Source organism: Eulemur rufifrons, chromosome 5 (genome assembly GCF_041146395.1).
Source record: "Eulemur rufifrons isolate Redbay chromosome 5, OSU_ERuf_1, whole genome shotgun sequence".
NCBI lineage: Eukaryota > Metazoa > Chordata > Mammalia > Primates > Lemuridae > Eulemur > Eulemur rufifrons.
This window is the reverse complement of record NC_090987.1, coordinates 11,304,381-11,321,435: the sequence shown is the minus strand read 5'-3', so window position 1 is coordinate 11,321,435 and position 17,055 is coordinate 11,304,381. Positions and strand designations below refer to the sequence as shown.

The following is a 17,055-nucleotide window of genomic DNA, read 5'->3' as shown; positions in this document are numbered from 1 at the left end:
CAAGATTGTAAAAACATTTTCTGTTCATAGTTTCTTGGTAGTGTACTCACAAAAGTCATAAGCTCCCAGCATCTGTTTGAATCTCTCGTGCCACTACATACACTGGTTTGCAGTCAAGTGATCCTTCAAGAAACAATTCACAGCACCAGACTTCACAGAAACCTGCATTAGCACAGGGCAAAGCTCGGGTAATAACCAGAAATCTCACTGCAAATTCCCCAACAGAACTTGCACCCACTGTTTCAAACAGTATTGCCTTTAAGTCAACATCAAATTGATCCGGACAGATGGGCAACCAAATTGTCCATCTTTATTCCCAAAGCCAGGCCAGTGTAGAAGTCAGATCTCTTCCTAGATTGTTACACTGAACCAATCTTCAAAATTCTTTTGATCCCTAATCCCAGTCATGAGTATGGCTCCCAGGCTCCCAGGCTCCCAGGCAGTTAAGAGGAAAGACTCCACAGACAAGCTTCCAATGGTCAGATCCCAGCTCTGGTGTAAACACACCATAGACAAGTCACCTCCCCTTCCCAGGTTCTACTGCCTCCCAAATAACATGCTTAAAACACTTCAAACTTAAGGCACCCGAAACACATAATAAACACTATCTGCTATTATATTTGTACTACACTTATCACCCCAACCCCTAAAATTGTCTTTCAGTTGTCATGAAATACATTGTAGAATCCAACATAGTTCGGGAAGGAAAATATCTGACAAACATCCACGTCGTCTTGTAGAATATTATTAATAACAACTTCAATTTGCTTTGGGCAAGATGCTCTTAATTATGAAGCCAACACTACCACGTAAACAACAGTTGTTCTCGATTTTGAGGCTAAAATTGAATTTAAAAAATACCATACGCCTACACAATTCTTTACCCCCGTTCATCTCTTTACTCACTCTTCCTCCCTCAAACTGTTGTCTCTCTCTCCTTTTCTTATTTTCACTGTGATCAGCTTTGGGAAAACAAAGTGTATTTAGCTGTTAAGTACTATAGATTATATCGAACGACACTCAGTCACCTCGCACTAAAAAGCCTCATAAAAACAAGAAATTTGTCTCTTTACAAGTCGGAATCTCTAGGGAGAAATAAAAACGAGGGAAGAAGACTCCAGAACCCACAGGACAATGAACCTGTTCAGAACTGCTTCCTCGATGGCGAGGGGAGAATTCCAGGTTGCCAGAAAACAATCTGCTTCTAAGGTTTTAGTGGAAGTGACACCACGCTCACCTTTCCTAAAAGTGGTAACAGAATCTAACGGCATTGCCCCTTGCAAGTCAAAGACAGGGAATCAAATGAAAGCTGAGGCAGCCAGAAGAACTAGCCTGAATCAGGTTTGGAATTCAAAATTGATTACCACTGCCCTCCTGGTTTACAAGGAATTTTAGATTGCTCGCATGACCTCCCTTTCCCAAGTCCCATTGCAGACTGGACTCGACTCCAAGGGAATGTTATCTTAAGGAGCAATAAAGAAAGGGCTTGGCATCTCCATGGAGAGGCTCTACAAATAAAGTGAAATGAACTTGGGGTAAAATCTGACATATCCTTATTTCCTACTTAGTGAAGACATACATCCTTGAAAATTAACAAACTTCTTATAGGACGGTGTGACTGCCTTGCAGACGCAATTCTCAAGTATCTTACAAGCCCAAGGGTGCGTGCACAATTAATTTTTAATAGATTTGACTCCACTGTTGAAGAAAAGAGAGTAAACTACCGGGTTAGCATCCAAAATCTTTAAATCCGAAATGCTGCAAAATCTGAAACTCTTTGAGCACCAACATGATGCTCAAAGGAAATGCCCATTTTGGATTTTCAGATCTGGGATGCTCAACCAGTAAACACAATGTTTGAATGTTAAGTATAATGCAAATATTACAAAATCAAAACAAAAAACCTGACATCCAAAACACTTCTGGTCCCAAGCATTTCAGATAAGGGATTCTCAACCTGTACTGACTCTGCAGGGAAACACTCTCTGAACTAATATTTAGCACATTGTGTGTAGAAATGAAGGCAATTTACCAAACGTATTCTGTTTGCCTAAAAGATTCCCCTTCCATAGACAAGCTATTTATCTTACTATTAGGTGAAGTAATAGACTATGAAGAAATCTGGCTTATCAGTAATGCAGTGAATATAAGCGCATATCTTGGTGTGTATAAGGATTACATAGGAAAGAGTCATACAAGTGTCTGGCAACTGCCTTCAGGTGCTATGTGCATGAGATTTACAGAAATGGCAACCAATAAATTAACTACCATTTCTGGCAATTTTCTGCAGGTCCCAAGGAGAAGCATAACACAAAGCGTTATCAGTTGAGCCATCAGCTAAATACTGGAAGAATCTGTGGCCTTATCAGTTTCCACCAATCCCACGTGTTGGTAATGGAGATTCAGAGAGAGGGAATTCCAGCTGGCAAATTGGAGCCCAGCTCCCAAGCTCTCTGCTCTGTGGTGGAGCCAGGCCTGGTTCCCTTCCCAACCCCACCTGGCATTACAGACTCATCATGACATCCCTGTGGCATCTTTGGGAGGGGGACCGTGTACACAGCACCCCCTGCCCAGCCCATGCTACCATCATGTTTACAACATGGGCATGTTCCAGAAGCACCCATCCTAGCTTTGAACAAAAGACTGGGTAGCATCACGTGGTTTTACCAAGAAGGAAAAAAAAGCAGTCAAGAAGAACATAAACTCATGCATAAATACACTCCAGATATCAGCACAAGAAACCCAGAGTGTATTTGAATGCATGCATTTTCAAATTAGCTACTGAAGGGCCCAGAGAGACCAAGGCACAGACTGGTTCAAATCTTACAATGATCAGCACCTCGGCCTGAATTGGAATGCAGGCCTCAGAGTCCCCTCACACTTCTCCGTGCAGCCCTCAAGGTTATTTCTGAAGAATAAACTGTTTCCACCATTGCAACAATTATTGAGTGCCTACTGTGTACCAAGCCCTGGGCAACAACACTACCAGGCATGGCAGCTACCACTGTTTAGGGGACTTTCTAAAGATCTTACTAACTTTATATTTAGATTGTATCGTCTAGTTTCCTTGTCTTTATTTAAAAAGCTCTCCTCTTCTTAACTATAATAATAAAGATTTTATTCCAAAACGCAGATTCCTAAATAAAGGAATTAACAAAGCCACGATGGCTGCTCCCCTCTCATTCTGCCCCATTTTCTCTCTTAGGATGGCTGTATCTCTGACCATGTTAGCTGTCCACAAACCTGCTTCAGGATGCCCACCCACTCTCACAGAACAAGACAGAAGGGTCACCAACTTGTTCCAATTCTCCTGGGACTGTTCTGGTTTTAAAATGGAAAATTGTATGATGCAAGTATGCTCTTGGGGCAAACTTAGGAGTCACCCCACCCCCAAGAAACCGGATCCTAGGAAAGAGGAAGTCCATTGCAGGATGTCCTTCACTGCACCTGGGAAGGGTGAGGCCACAGGGAAAGGAAACAGGGATCCTTTAAGGATGGCTCGGGTTGCCTGTGGGCTAGCTCAGGACCTCTTCCCAGCCACCCTGCCGTGCCTTCAGCTCCTTCCAGTTTTCTCCAGTCTCCTGAGAAGGCCAATCATTTAACCTCCAGACCATTTAAGCAAAGCTTTACAAAGACTTTCCAATGACAAGACTCCAATGATAATGACATGCAAAAGAAAATCTTATGTAAATGCTGAAGGCTGTAGTTCCTTAAACATAGTCATCTCCTTAGCTAGCTTAAGGGCTTCTTCAGGTCAGAGGATGCCTATTCCTCCCGATACTTCCAGAATTGAGCATAAGACTGGTAGATGCCGAATAAAATGGACATTAATAACAGCTACCATGTGTTTAGAGCTTATGATGTGCAGGGCGGCACACTAAGCACTTTATATAAGTCTCTCTTACTCTCCCAATAACTCAATGAGGCTGATCCTCTCCCATTTTGCAGCTGAAGAAACCAAGGCTCAGTCAGACCTTGCTTATTCAAGGTCATATGGCAAAGCTGAAATTTAAACTCAAACCCTTTAAGAATTCCATGTTTTAACCTCTCATCTGAATGAAGGTCATGTAAGGTGGGCATATAGGAAGGATGAAGAATTGAGGGAAGAGTTTCAGATACATCTTTTTTATTGTCTACTCTTTTAGCTTTGTCATTCCAGAAAAAGAAAGCAGAAAACCAAATCAATTTTGAGTTAAGTATTAATACATTCCTGAAGCTAGGCAGTGGAGATTTTTGTTAGAATTGTGTCAGGCAAAAAGTAGATACTAAATATTTGAATAAATTTAATGAATACAATTGTTTACCCAATAGGTGGTTTAAATCATTGACAGTCAGTGTTTTAAATGCTATTTTACACACCACGACAGGTGACTAGATGGATCGCTACCTTAGGTTTCTGAAGTATCAGTGTGAAGGAGTGGATGGGAGGTATTTATCTCAGTTTAGGACCGCTCTCCACCCACACGGCTGAATTAGTTACTACTCACCTAAAATGAAAGGAATTCTATGTCTCATGCAATAAAGGGGCAAATTGTCCAAAGCACAGAGATTTATCCATGTGTCCTCCAGCCACTTTTAACCTCATATTATTAATCTACAAGGAAGCAATTTGCAAGCCTACCCAATTTTGCAAGCAGCACAACTGCAAAAGAGCATCACAGCAAATGCTTTGTTTCTGGGACATGCACCTTAGCTCCATTCATGACCCTTCCAACTGACAAGCGTTATTTTAATGTTAGTGTATTCCTGGCCATTTTCTCCAAGTAGCTGAACATATTTCCCTCTTTTATAATAACACTTTCTATAATGATCCAGTGTTTTGAGTGTCAAAGAGTTTCTATCATGTGAATAAATATTCCAAATCAAAAGAGCTGAGGTGAAGCAGATGTATGTGTATCACAAAGGTAGTGATGCCTTGAGTTAATTATGAAGGGAAATGGGGTCGTCAGTTATGGGGAACCATCACCCCATCACGTCAAATACAGACATCACAGCCTGCTCCCTTAGCCTGTGCAGTGGCCTGATGGTTTATAAAGTCCTAATGCTGCTTGTCACCAAAGAGAGCTTTCTTTTCTTACTTTCTTTTTTTTATGGGGGATGGTGGGGGAGAGTAGAAGGCAAATAGAAGTTAAAAAACAGACTGCTAATGACAACTAGTTTCGTTAGAAAGATGACCATCAATGAAAACATCCACTTCCCAAACATTGGTATGCACACCGCACCCTGGTAATTCTAATTTGATTCAACATTTAATCATCATTAATGCAAGTAAGAGAAGCTCTTAAAAACAAGTTTCTCTCTTCTGAACTTCCTTTAAGAGTTCAGGCCAAAAGTGTCTATAATTCCTTCACCACAGTGTGTCAAAATCATTTTCTGTGTTGTCAAAGATTTACCAATGATTATTTTATTAAGCCCGAGTACAAACGTGGTAGCAAATACAAAATGGGGTCAAATCTCATCAAGTACTCATCTTTAAGGAGCTTGCAAGAGAACTGAGATCCTGCAGGTCACAATTGCTATATATGCCAGCTCTGGGGGCCCCCTTGGAGGGAACTGCAGCTCCTAACCTCTCCCCCAGCTAGGCAGGTCCCCAGGGTAAGCAAATGGCTGGAAGGGTCCCCTTCACTGGGACTCTTGGAATATGAGGCTTGATGACAAAAGACATCCTGGTGTGTCTTTTCAAAACACCTCCCTTTATGTGAACTAGCTTGAGTCGGATTCCTGTTCCTTCCAATTAAACAGAAAGAAAAAGACACTTCAATCTTAGGCGATGATACAAGACAATCTATGACAAGTGCGCTTTGTAGAATGAATGAGTGAATGCTAAAAGAAATAAGAGATGGAGGCAATTTTGCCAGAGAACTTTGGAGTAGTAAAACACTGCTGAGGACTAAAGTGATTGAGTTAAACTTTTTAGAAGAGCTAAGAACTTAATTGAGCTTTTAGTGACAGGACGGAGAGAGAGGAAGAGAGAGGACATTTTAGGCCACAGAATGTGCTAGAACTAAGAAAAAGGCTATGCAAAGCATTCTGGGGGAACAGTGGAGTTTTAAAGTCAGGCAGAGCAAAAGTCAATGTTGGAAAGGAAGTTTGGAGTCAAGCTGGGGATACCTCTAAAACAAAGACTAAAGAATATGTATGAGCTTCCTCTCACAAAAAAACAGCAGCCACTGAAGGTCATTAAGTGAGGGAATGAAGGATTTAACGGCCTACTGGTCTAAGGGTGACAGTATTTTATAATATGGATCAGGGGTGGGAAGGTCAGGAAGTGAGGGTGACCACTGTGATAGCCCAGAGAGAAATAAGTTCTAGCTAAGATGCGGCAGGGGCATAGGAATTAAGGGAGACGCAGAAACTGTAACTGAGGAAGGACAGTTATCTGCAATATTAATAATAATGCTCCCTATTTCCACAGGATCTGTCGAAGCTTTCACCAAAATCCCATCAATTCTTGTCAAACCTCAGTGAGGAGTGCAGTAAGTGTGATTATCTGAATTTATAAATCTGAGCTAAGCCAGAAAAGTTATATTTCTTTGGTAGGTGGGAATGAGATAGTGGGGATGAGGGGAGCAGAGAGAAAATGTACGCAGAGAACACAGCATTTGTGGATTCCACTTCATCATAACTTTGCACCTATCAGTAACACATCTTCATTTGATCAACTTCTTCTTTGCATAAAGGTCTGATACTGCAGGAAGCCAGTGTGATGTGAGAATAAGTTTCATCACACAGACTGTTTGCAATGAGTTTTATTTATGCAGGAATTAATACATCAAGTGGTAAATGAGGCACCTTTTCTGACTCATCCCTTCCACTCCCAGCAGATCACAGCAGCCCCCGCAGCTCCATGAAAGATACACTCCGGGCCTAGGCAACCACAGATGCCTGGGCCTGGCCACCAGGGGCCTCAAGAACCAGAGGACATGCAGGTCACATATGCATGACTGAGGCCTCTCTCTTTAAATCTTACAATGACAGTGAGGCAACTAGAAAAAGAAAATCCTCAAACATAAAAGAAGTACAGGCAGTCCCCAACTTAACAATGGTTCAACTTAGGATTTTCTGACTTTACAATGACGCAAAAGCAATAGGCATTCAGCAGAAATTCTACTTCGAGTACCCTCCAACCATTCTGTTTTTCACTTTCAGTATACCATTCAATAAATTATGTGAGATATTCAACACTTTATTATAAAATAGGCTTTGTGTTAGATGATTTTGCCCAACTGTAGGCTCATGGAAGTGTTCTGGGCACATCTAAGGTAGGCTAGGCTATGCTGTGATGTTCAGCGGTTGGGTGTATTTGGCGTATTTTTGACTTACAGTATTTTTAACTGAGGATGGGTTTATTGGGACGTAACCCCACGGTGAGTCGAGGAGCATCTGTACTTATTCTATCCCAACTGTGATTTCAATCATGGAGGCAGACTGACAGCTGGAACACACAGTGGAACTCTTGAGGCCTCAGGGGAAGGAGCAGGAAAACCAACGCCTTCCTCCTTTCCGGTTTCCATGACATCATGGAGATGGGCAGTGCCAGAAACCACTTTCACGCCACAAGTGTCCTGTACCTAACCTAGCCGACTTTGGTTCAAAATTAAAGTGGTAGGGATGCAGAAGCAAAACAAAATATAGAAATGCATTTTGGAGCTTCCCAAATATAGCTCAAGACTAGTCCCACAGGACCTCACCTTCCTTCTCTCTCTGTCTATGCCTGGGCCTCAGCCCGACCCGAGGCACCCTGAATGGGTTCCCGGATGGTCTATAGCTGCTTCTTCCTGCTGGTCTCCCAGCTGCTCGTCTCCCAGTTCAAAACCCCTTAGGCTGAAAAACCTGGTCACTCGAGTGAAGCTGGACCAGAGGGTAGCCTCTAATCCTTAGGTCAATACCGATGTCCCCTCAGTCACTGTGACTTGGGGACTAACACAGTTTACCGTATCACTTGTACACGTGGAGGGCTGTCTTTATAAAAATGACTTTGCCAAGGTGATTACTGAGCCAGAAGCAATACTATTTTGTTAAATTCCATGCTTGTGCTTAGGATACTTATCAAGTCTTAACAATTCTAATGCACGCATGCAGTTATCACAATGTGAACAAACATACATGAGTGACCAGCTCTTCCCAAAGCAAAATCTCTCTACAAGCCACAACTGCTCAATCCAGAGCCTCTTACAATGCCTATTCCACAGCACCCAACTCTTTTTAGGGAGAGTAAGGCAAGGAAGGCTTTAAAACTTGCCACCCTCCCAGTCAACACAGTTGCTGATGGAAGCACAAATGCCCCAGAACTCTCTGGGTGTTCTGTTAGTCTTGTGACCAGAAAAAGCCTCTTATCCAAATTGCTTTTTCTAAATATCAAAGTAATAAGAAGGTGACCCAAGGTTACCCTAAACACATTCCTGCCCCCCTTTAGATCTTATCTGCTGCCCTGCGGTTTTGCTGCGGGAGGCCACCTCCCGGGTGACTCCAGGCCCACTGCCACTCTTTTTCTACCCTAGGTTGTTCCAAACAAACTCAGGAAGTCTTAGACAAGAGGCAGATGGTGAGGAAGAGAAAGTCTGTAAGTAACACCTCTCTGTTACATAATGCTAAGCACACAGCCTCCTAAAACCAGCCTTGAAAATACCGAATGGCCTTTCACTTCAGAGTAAACAAGTATTCAAAACAGGCAAAGAAAGAGGATTATAATTCCTTTATTTGATGACTGAGGACCAGTGTACAATCATGTTAGTAAATATCACATCAACCTATTAGTGAGTAACAGGTTGGGCTAGGACCGGACCCTTTATAGGATATCTATCACTCATTTATTCAATCAATATTCATGTAACACCCAGTACCTACCAAGCACCAAACCAGGTCCCACAGGACACACTTTCTACCCTCACCTAGGCCAGATCACTATGGAAGTCATTAGTGCTACTCACCTGGATCCACTTCTCCCTTTTTCAGCACAAGAAATATTGAATTGTGATGAAATGGGATCATATGCCTAGTTCTGCCAAAGTGGTAGAACCCACCTCTGGGTGGGATCACACAATGCTAGAGCAAGAGCCTGTGGCATTTCCATCCCACTGCTGCAGTGATCTTACAAGCCCACGTGTAGACGGAGCTAGTCCCTGAGTAACTACAATGAGCAGAGCCTGCCTACCATCCCCGCTGGACACAGCATGGGAAAGAGAGAAATTGTATTTAGCCACTGAGATTTGGAGGTATTTGTTACTGCAGTGTAACCTAACCTATCTTGCTGATACATACATCCCTGTTTAAAAAAGAGAGAGAAAGCACCCCCTCCCATCTGTTTTCTAAATCAGATAATGCAGAAAAGCAGAATTTGTTTCAAAATTCAGGTGCAGCAGGGGCTGAACACTATCTTGAAAAGCAGAGGGTGCCAACAGTATAGGACAGGTACAAACAACTCTGAGGGAATACGGGATGAAAACAGAATGACCGCTCAACAGTGGTAGAATCTAACCATATGGGATCTAGCTTAAGAGTTTAAAGACTACAAAGAAAAGGCCACCTTCTGACAACAGGCCCAACTATTTAGGAAGCAGTGAGCCCCCTAATGAATGAGGCATTCAAGTAGAGGCTGGATGGTCATATTCTTCCTCTTCACAAATCCAATCCCACTCTTTTCATCTCTCTCTAGCTTCTACTGAACTTAATTAGAAAGAGGTCTTCATTTCTCCATCTTCCTATAAGCTCCCTGAAGGCAGCTTATTTCGTGTCTCCATCTCACCCCCATCCACCCTTGGCACCTATCACAGAGCCCCTTATCTCTCAGGTGCTGATAAAGAGCTGCTGAATGAATGAATGCTGCAGAAAGGACCAGAGGCAAAGGTCAGTCCAATAACCTCTAGGGCTCCTCCAGCCCAAAGCTAAACATACTATTTTTTTTTTTTTTTTTTTTGAGACAGAGTCTCGCTCTGTTGCCCGGGCTAGAGTGAGTGCCGTGGCATCAGCTTAGCTCACAGCAACCTCAAACTCCTGAGCTTAAGCAATCCTTCTGCCTCAGCCTCCCGAGTAGCTGGGACTACAGGCATGTGCCACCATGCCCGGCTAATTTTTTTTCTATACATATTTTTAGTTGGCCAGATAATTTCTTTCTATTTTTTTTTAGTAGAGACGGGGTCTCGCTCTTGCTCAGGCTGGTCTCGAACTCCTGAGCTCCAGCGATCCGCCCACCTCGGCCTCCCAGAGTGCTAGGATTACAGGCGTGAGCCACCGTGCCCGGCCTAAACATACTATTGCACACATCTGGGGGTGGGGAGCCTCTGTCTTAAAAAAAAAAAGGGGGACAACAACACAACACTTTATTATGATTTATTACTGTACACAATTTAAAATCACAATGAAATCTAACGTTGCACTGTGGCTATCTTTGTTCTTGGACATGCATTTACATGTGCAGGCAGCTGTTTTCCCATGTGGAATTTTGTGTGTGAGGTATTTATTCTATTAAAAAAAAACCACACCCTTATTTCTGTTGCATTATTACATTCCCTATTATCCCGTCACGTGGTTTTTCTTCTTACGGCAACACGGTACACACCCTGCATTATTGCTGACATAAAAATCACTTGTCAAAATACCTCTGTCCTAGCACCATGCTACTAATCTGATCTTTCCAAAGCATTGGCCTTTGTCTTAGCTGGAACTAGATAACTCATCTACTTTTCCTAGTGATTCCTGAATGCTTTCAGTAGAAGGATAAATGCTAGGGTCACTTATGTTTTTAAAGTCACATTTTAAAACAAAACTACCCTAGAGGTGAATGACAGATCTTTCAAGTTTTTTAACTTTATTTTTCAAGGGGTTGCGGGGGAATGGTGAAGAGAAAATCTGCCACAGACGCCACAGTGGTGCAGCTGCTGCAGTGTACAAGAGAGCACCAGTAGCCTCTGGTCTTCAGCAATCTGTCTTCCTACAAGAAAAACCCCGAGTCCATTTCCATAACCATTCGTATCCCCTGCTACTGGCGTAGGATGCGCAGGACTCTGCCCTCTAGGAGAAAATGCCAATGCCGAAGTGTCCTGAGAAGTCTGAAGGTTACATTTTCATGGCACTCTTATCAAGATAACCCCACATCTGGTTAGGCTAACATCAAAACAGAACTATCCTTGGAAAGAAAAGAACAGGCCAGAGTTTTTGGAAAAGAACCAATCACCTAAAGATAAAATGCAGAATGAGAGTCTAATGGTTCATGGCTATATAAATGGAAACTTCACCCCAGCTCCGTTTTCCCTTTCTGCTCCCCACAACAGTCCTCTCCCCTACCTCCCAGCACTCACTGCTAGCTCGGCTCTCTTGATGTTGCAAGCACTGTTACAATGAAGGGATGGGAGAAAGACGTGGCTTCCTGAGAAGGTCACTGCATTTGACCAATGCCCTCACTGAACACTGATCAAATGTATATCAGTTTACAATGATACCTTTTCAACAAAGGATACCACACCTATAGACTGAAGCCAAAATATATTATTACAGATAAGAAAGCAGGCATATATCCAAAGACCACATTCAGATACAGCTGCCCATGCATTGATTATATCAACCAAGTGGAATTTCTACAATCCCAAATTCACCTTGCCCCCCGTGACTTCTTCAAAAGGAAGGTATAAAGTCATTTGCAATTCCTTTCTCTGAACCAGGAGTTTCAGCAGCTCCCACCTCTTCTCACAGATAGGAACGATGTTGATGCAGAAACCACCCAAACAGCCCTGTGCTAGCACTGACGGCCCAAATGACCCAGAGACACCCAGGCGGCTACCCAGATTGTTAGGGGTTACCTGAATCTGTCACCGAGTCCCTTTCACCCCCTTCTGCGTGATGACATCAAGTGGAAATGGTACGCATTTGGGAGGCAAGAGGCTGACAAGCAGGAAGCACAATTGAGACTGAGCTTTGTTCAGCCTGCAGTGAAATACATGCAGGAAGGGTTAGATACAGAGAAGGAAATCCGAGCGCCCCCCAACCCCATTCTGGGCCAGCAGGGCCGGAGTGGGTGCACTGGGGGAGGTGGAGCAAGGCGGCTGAGGTGTGGAGGGCTGGCGGGCCTAGAAGGGGGTGTCACGACTCCTAATTGTCTCTATAGGACAAATAACCACCTCCCCCTCCTCCGCAGTCTCCCCCGCCCCCAAGTTCCCCTCTGGTGGTAAAGCCTCCACTAGCAACAGTAATCTCTCAGAAAGAAACCGAGAGGGTGGAGAATAACGTCTTGGGGCAAAGATACACTGGCAAAATACATTAGGTAAAGCCGGTCTTATGGGAATGCGGGGCGCCTAGTCACCCTCCCAGACAGACACACCGGCGCTGCATTCGCGAGCATCCTTCTTTCGTTTGCCCCTGTCCGCCACCTCATCAAGTCACTGTCACTCTGTTTTGCCGATTTCTCTACTCTTTCCAAAACCGTGAAGCGCTCCCCCACCACACCCCTACCCTAGGCGGGATCCCGAGCAGCGCCCCACGAGTCCAGCCTGCTTTGTCCTGCCTCTGTCCTTCCCGGAGCAGGCGCCCGAGGCGCGTGTGTCCGCACAAAAGACCCCCAACATCTGGCCCGCCACTGCGCCCTCTCCTCCCGGGAGGGGCTCCAGGGCAACTTCTAGGGGTGAGGAGGGAGCAGGTCGAGGGGACCGAGAGGGGGCGAGCGGGGGGTGTGAGGGCTGGGGGCGCAGCTGGGGCGACCGTGCACGCACGTGCACCCCCAGAGGCGCGCGCGGCGCGGGCACGAGGCGAGCTCCCTCGGACCGGAGCTCCAGGGGGCATCCGAGGACTCGGCGGAGCCGCTGACCGCGCCGCCCGCCCAACTCCGCCAACGCTTGGGAGAAACGCAACTCCTGGGACCGTCTCCCCCGCGCCCCGGGCCGCCCCGCCCCGCCAGACCCCGGCCTCCCCTCTCCGGGACCCCTGCGGCCCCGCCGCCCCCATCCACAGATGCCCCCAGTTACACCCCGCGGCCGCTGTCCTTTCCCGCTCGCTCGGCTCCCGGGGCGGCCACCGTGCGGGCGCAGACATCCCTGCGCGCCCCTCTGCGCCCCCGACCCGGCGGGGCCACAGCAGAGAAACAAACCGAAACTCACTGACCTTCCTCTGCTGCGGGCTTGGGCGATCGCTACAGCGGCGGCCGCGGCAGCATCGCGGGGTGGTCCTGGCGCGCCCGCCCCGCTCAGCCACTGCCAGACGCGCGCCGCGGGCCGGCGACCGCCGCTCCTCCCGCCGCGAGCCACGAGCCGTGGGGCGGCGCTTGCAGCCCCAGCTCACCGCCCGGCCCTTCGGGCGGCGCCCCCACCTGCCCCGCCGCCCTCCGCCTTCCCGGTCGGACCCCGCCGCCAAGAGCGGGGCACCGAGCGGGAGCTTTTTGTGTCACCAAGACTGAAGCACCGAAGGGGGTGGTGGCGGGAGGCTGGGCTCTGTGACCCGCGGCACCGCCCCTCCGGCGGCTCCACCTCCTTCTCTCTCCCCAACCCCGGCTCCGGCTGGTCCCGGACGTCTGTCTGTCGGTCCCGAGTTGCCGACCTCCCCCGGGAGGAGAAGCTGCCCACCCTCCTTGGCGCGCTCCCTCGGCCTTGTCCCCAGTGCCCACCCTCGACCAGGACCTCGACGTTGTCCTTTCCACCGCACGGGAGCAGGACCTGAGCAGGAATCAGGTGTGAAAGGAGGCCGAGCCCGGCTGGGAGCAGGGGCGGGGCCGAGCTGGGGGCCGAGGCTGGCAGGGAGGGCGCAGTCTGCAGCTCGCGACCCGGGACAGTGAGAGGGAGGAGTTTAGGTCGTCAGGTTTCCAGAAACTGCCCTTGGATTCGCGTCATCGCAGATAGTTTTTGGCTGCCCCTAAAAAGTTCACATAGTCTAGCCAGGGTGGGAGCCTGCCCTCCTATGAAGCTCGAACTACCCGAACAGCCCACTACCTGATCCCTCGGATGGGGGACGGGGAGAGGGGAGCAAGGAGATGCAAGACCTAGGGGTTATATGGAAGCGCGAATGAACCACCAGGACGTCGGGGCCCACCCTGTTGCTCACCGTAAACCTAACTTCCACCTTAGGGACATGTGAGCGTGTCTTGTCCCTCCAAGAAAATCTAAAGATATGGTCTGTCTCTTGTATTAACTGCAAAATGGGAGAATGGAGGAGGAAGGTTGCTGGCGGAAAGATGATTTCCATATCCTTTGGTGCCTTTTTTAAAGGATTTCCTTGCAGAATGAAAACCTAAAACTCCGGTGAAGTTCAGCCAGCCAACCTTCCTGGGTCTCCAGCAGCAAAGCTCAAAGGAATGATCCCCTCCAGCCGCTGGGATGGAGCCCTCTTTCCTAGGGTCTTACCCACAAAGAAAGAACTCCCCATTCTCTCTCCCCCAAGGAGCTGCTTAAAATGCTTCTGCCAAGATAATTTTTTAAAAGGGAGGGTGGGCACTATGAACTAATGCTAGCTCTGTCTACGTGATCTACTAAAATTCATAGGGTACTCAGGTGACCCTTGTCCTGTCCCCAAAATACAACCTGTTGATGGAGTTTCCAAACGTGCTGTCATTAAGCACATACAGATAATCAGTCACTGGGACACAGATAAAGCTTGATGGGTATCAGTTGTCTCTGGGGTCCCAATTAAAATGTTTTTTCCTGAGGTCACCTGACTGACTGATCCTTGTCCCTTTGTTCCACCAAGTTATAACCCCTATTGTACACCTGAAAGGAGTGAAAGCTTTACGCATGTTTTAGAACCCTAAGGTAATCTCAAAGTAGGAGATTTCAAGAGTCTTTATTTTAAGCCTCCACTTTAGGGCAGAAAAAAGAAATCTTTTTAAGGAGAAGCTAATGAGAGCATTGAAAACTCTGTTGTTGGCCAGGAGCTTGCAATAAGGAAGGTGAGTTATAACACTCCAAGATTTTACTAGGAAAGTTGAACCTAGAAATATTATGAGTATACAAGAGTGACTTTAAAGACTACTTTGAAGAAGCTAATTTCAGGGATCAATAATGGTTCCAAAATGTTTCAAGTCTTTTTATCAGCTGCTTTCGAAACAATTCTTTAGGGGGCATTCAAGCATTCAGCATAGTGAGGGGTAAACTCATTCATCCTTAGGCATTCATTTCCACTGGCTGGTATTTTAATTCACAGAGCATCATGGGTGTTCTGCCTTCTGTCCAGTCTTGTAAAGCTGTCACACCGAGAAGGTTAATTAACTGGGGCAGACTGGGATAGGCCAGTTCTGAAGACTAGTCAGAGGCCAGCGCCGGGGCACGCAGCAACAGTTTGAGTCAGTGGAGGAACAGGCAACAACATGTCAGAGCAGATTCTTCAGTGAGAATTCCAGGAGCAGGGCAGCCAGGACCAGGCTGTGTTCAGAGCTGCAAGCTGGCAGGCAGCGTGGTCAGAGAACCTGGCATCACCCTGGTGGCCCGTGTGTGGGAAAGAGAGAACGAAGGCAGAGTCCCAGGTCTGGAAGAACTAGTTATCAGGATGGGGCCCCAGCACGGGGGACCAAGATAAAGATCCAAATATCCATGAATTCACATAACCAGTATTCATTGAGTATAGACTATGTACCAGCAACCTGGCCCGAGGGCTAGGACAGAGAAGAAAACACCTCCAAATTCCTGCCTTCATAGAACTTAACATTCTACTGGAGGAAGCAGACAATACATACCGTAATAAATAAATAAAATAAATTGTATGTTGGAGAGTGAAAAAGGCAAGGAGGAAAAATAAAGCAGGGAAGGAGGTTATGATGTCTGTGTGCTGGGGGAAATTTAAGGTGCCTTCTGAGCTGAGACCCAGAGGTGAGAAAGCAGGCAGTCCTCTTTCAGTGGGAAGAGCCCGTTCCTGTTACCAGAAAGGGCACGAAGGCAGGGCCGGGGCGGGGGTGCTGGGGGGGTCTGCACTTCACCATGGGCAAAGGTCGAGATACTGGAGCTGGGTCACAAGGTCAGTCGGACCTATAGCACTGATTGATGCTGAATGCCCTGAGGTTGAATTAAAGCTGCTTACACAGGGGCAGGGATGAGTTCTTATTCATCTTTGTACCTGCAGCCTGGAGCACAGGTGCCCAATAAATGTTTATTGAGCTGAACCCTTAAATCTCCAAGAACTTGGCATGGGGCTGAGATAAATGTGATCCCATAATACTCAGAGCAGCCCTTCTATCAGGGCTGACACTATCACAAAAGAATGTGATGATATCTTTAATCGCTTTTCATGACTGTCTTCCTGACCTGGGAGGGCAGACATCGTCTTTCAACTTGTATCCTCAGCACCTAACACGCTCAGAAGGAGGGAGAGGAACTGAGACAAGGAAACAGGCAAACCCCATTCAGTGCTTGATACCCCGAAAGATCCTAATCCAGCCCAGGACTGAGGTTGAGTTTTCTGTTCAACATGTTTGAATTTTACATGTTAAAATTGCATCTTGAAACTGAATTAGGGTTACAGTTGCACAACCCAGTAAATCTAAAAATCATTGAATTCTACACTTAAAATAAGTGGATTTTGTGGCGTGTAAATTATACCTCAATAAAGTTGGTTAAAAATATGGAAGTGGGATTCCGTGTTTAGACAACATTCACGAGCTGTCAATGATAAGCCAAGGAGGCATCTTTAACCAAACACATTATCATCCTTCCTAATGGATGTTTGAACCAAATTGATCTGCAAACTTACTTTTCCCTATGGGATATTATTAGCCACCTTAAAGTAAATATAGTCTTTAAAAAGTCTAAAATGTCTTAAAGTATATTTATTGTAAAATAGCTTATTAACAAAGATTGTTAAACATCGTGCATATTTCAAAACTGGTTTTTATGAAAACTAGTCCCAACAGACTTATTATTCTGGTATTCAGAATGAGAAAGATACTACTATGTCTAACGTACTGTCTACTCTCTTAACTATTTAGAACCCAGTGCTATCTAAGGGCAATGACGCCTCATCTACAACAAAATACTGAAATATTTTGAAAACTCCAAAGGATTTTAATAGGAAATGTATCCAGATTGCTTTTCTAAAAGTAGAGATGGGTTGAAGAGAGAGCCATCCCTATTTTTTGTAACCTTGTCTTTG

General features: G+C 45.9%; 1 protein-coding gene across 2 annotated transcripts in view; it reads right to left on the bottom strand.

The window, feature by feature from the left end:
* The window catches only part of RNF152 (ring finger protein 152), a 67,783-nt gene extending 54,584 nt beyond the window's left edge, over positions 1-13,199 (bottom strand). The window contains exon 1 of one of the 2 annotated variants that reach the window (XM_069467928.1): positions 13,090-13,199. The gene's annotated coding sequence lies outside the window, so the exon portion shown is untranslated. Of the gene's footprint in view, positions 1-11,795; positions 11,834-13,089 lie in introns of those variants that run through there. The other variant, XM_069467929.1, reaches the window with a different exon arrangement.
* Between the last annotated feature and the right edge of the window lie 3,856 nt (positions 13,200-17,055).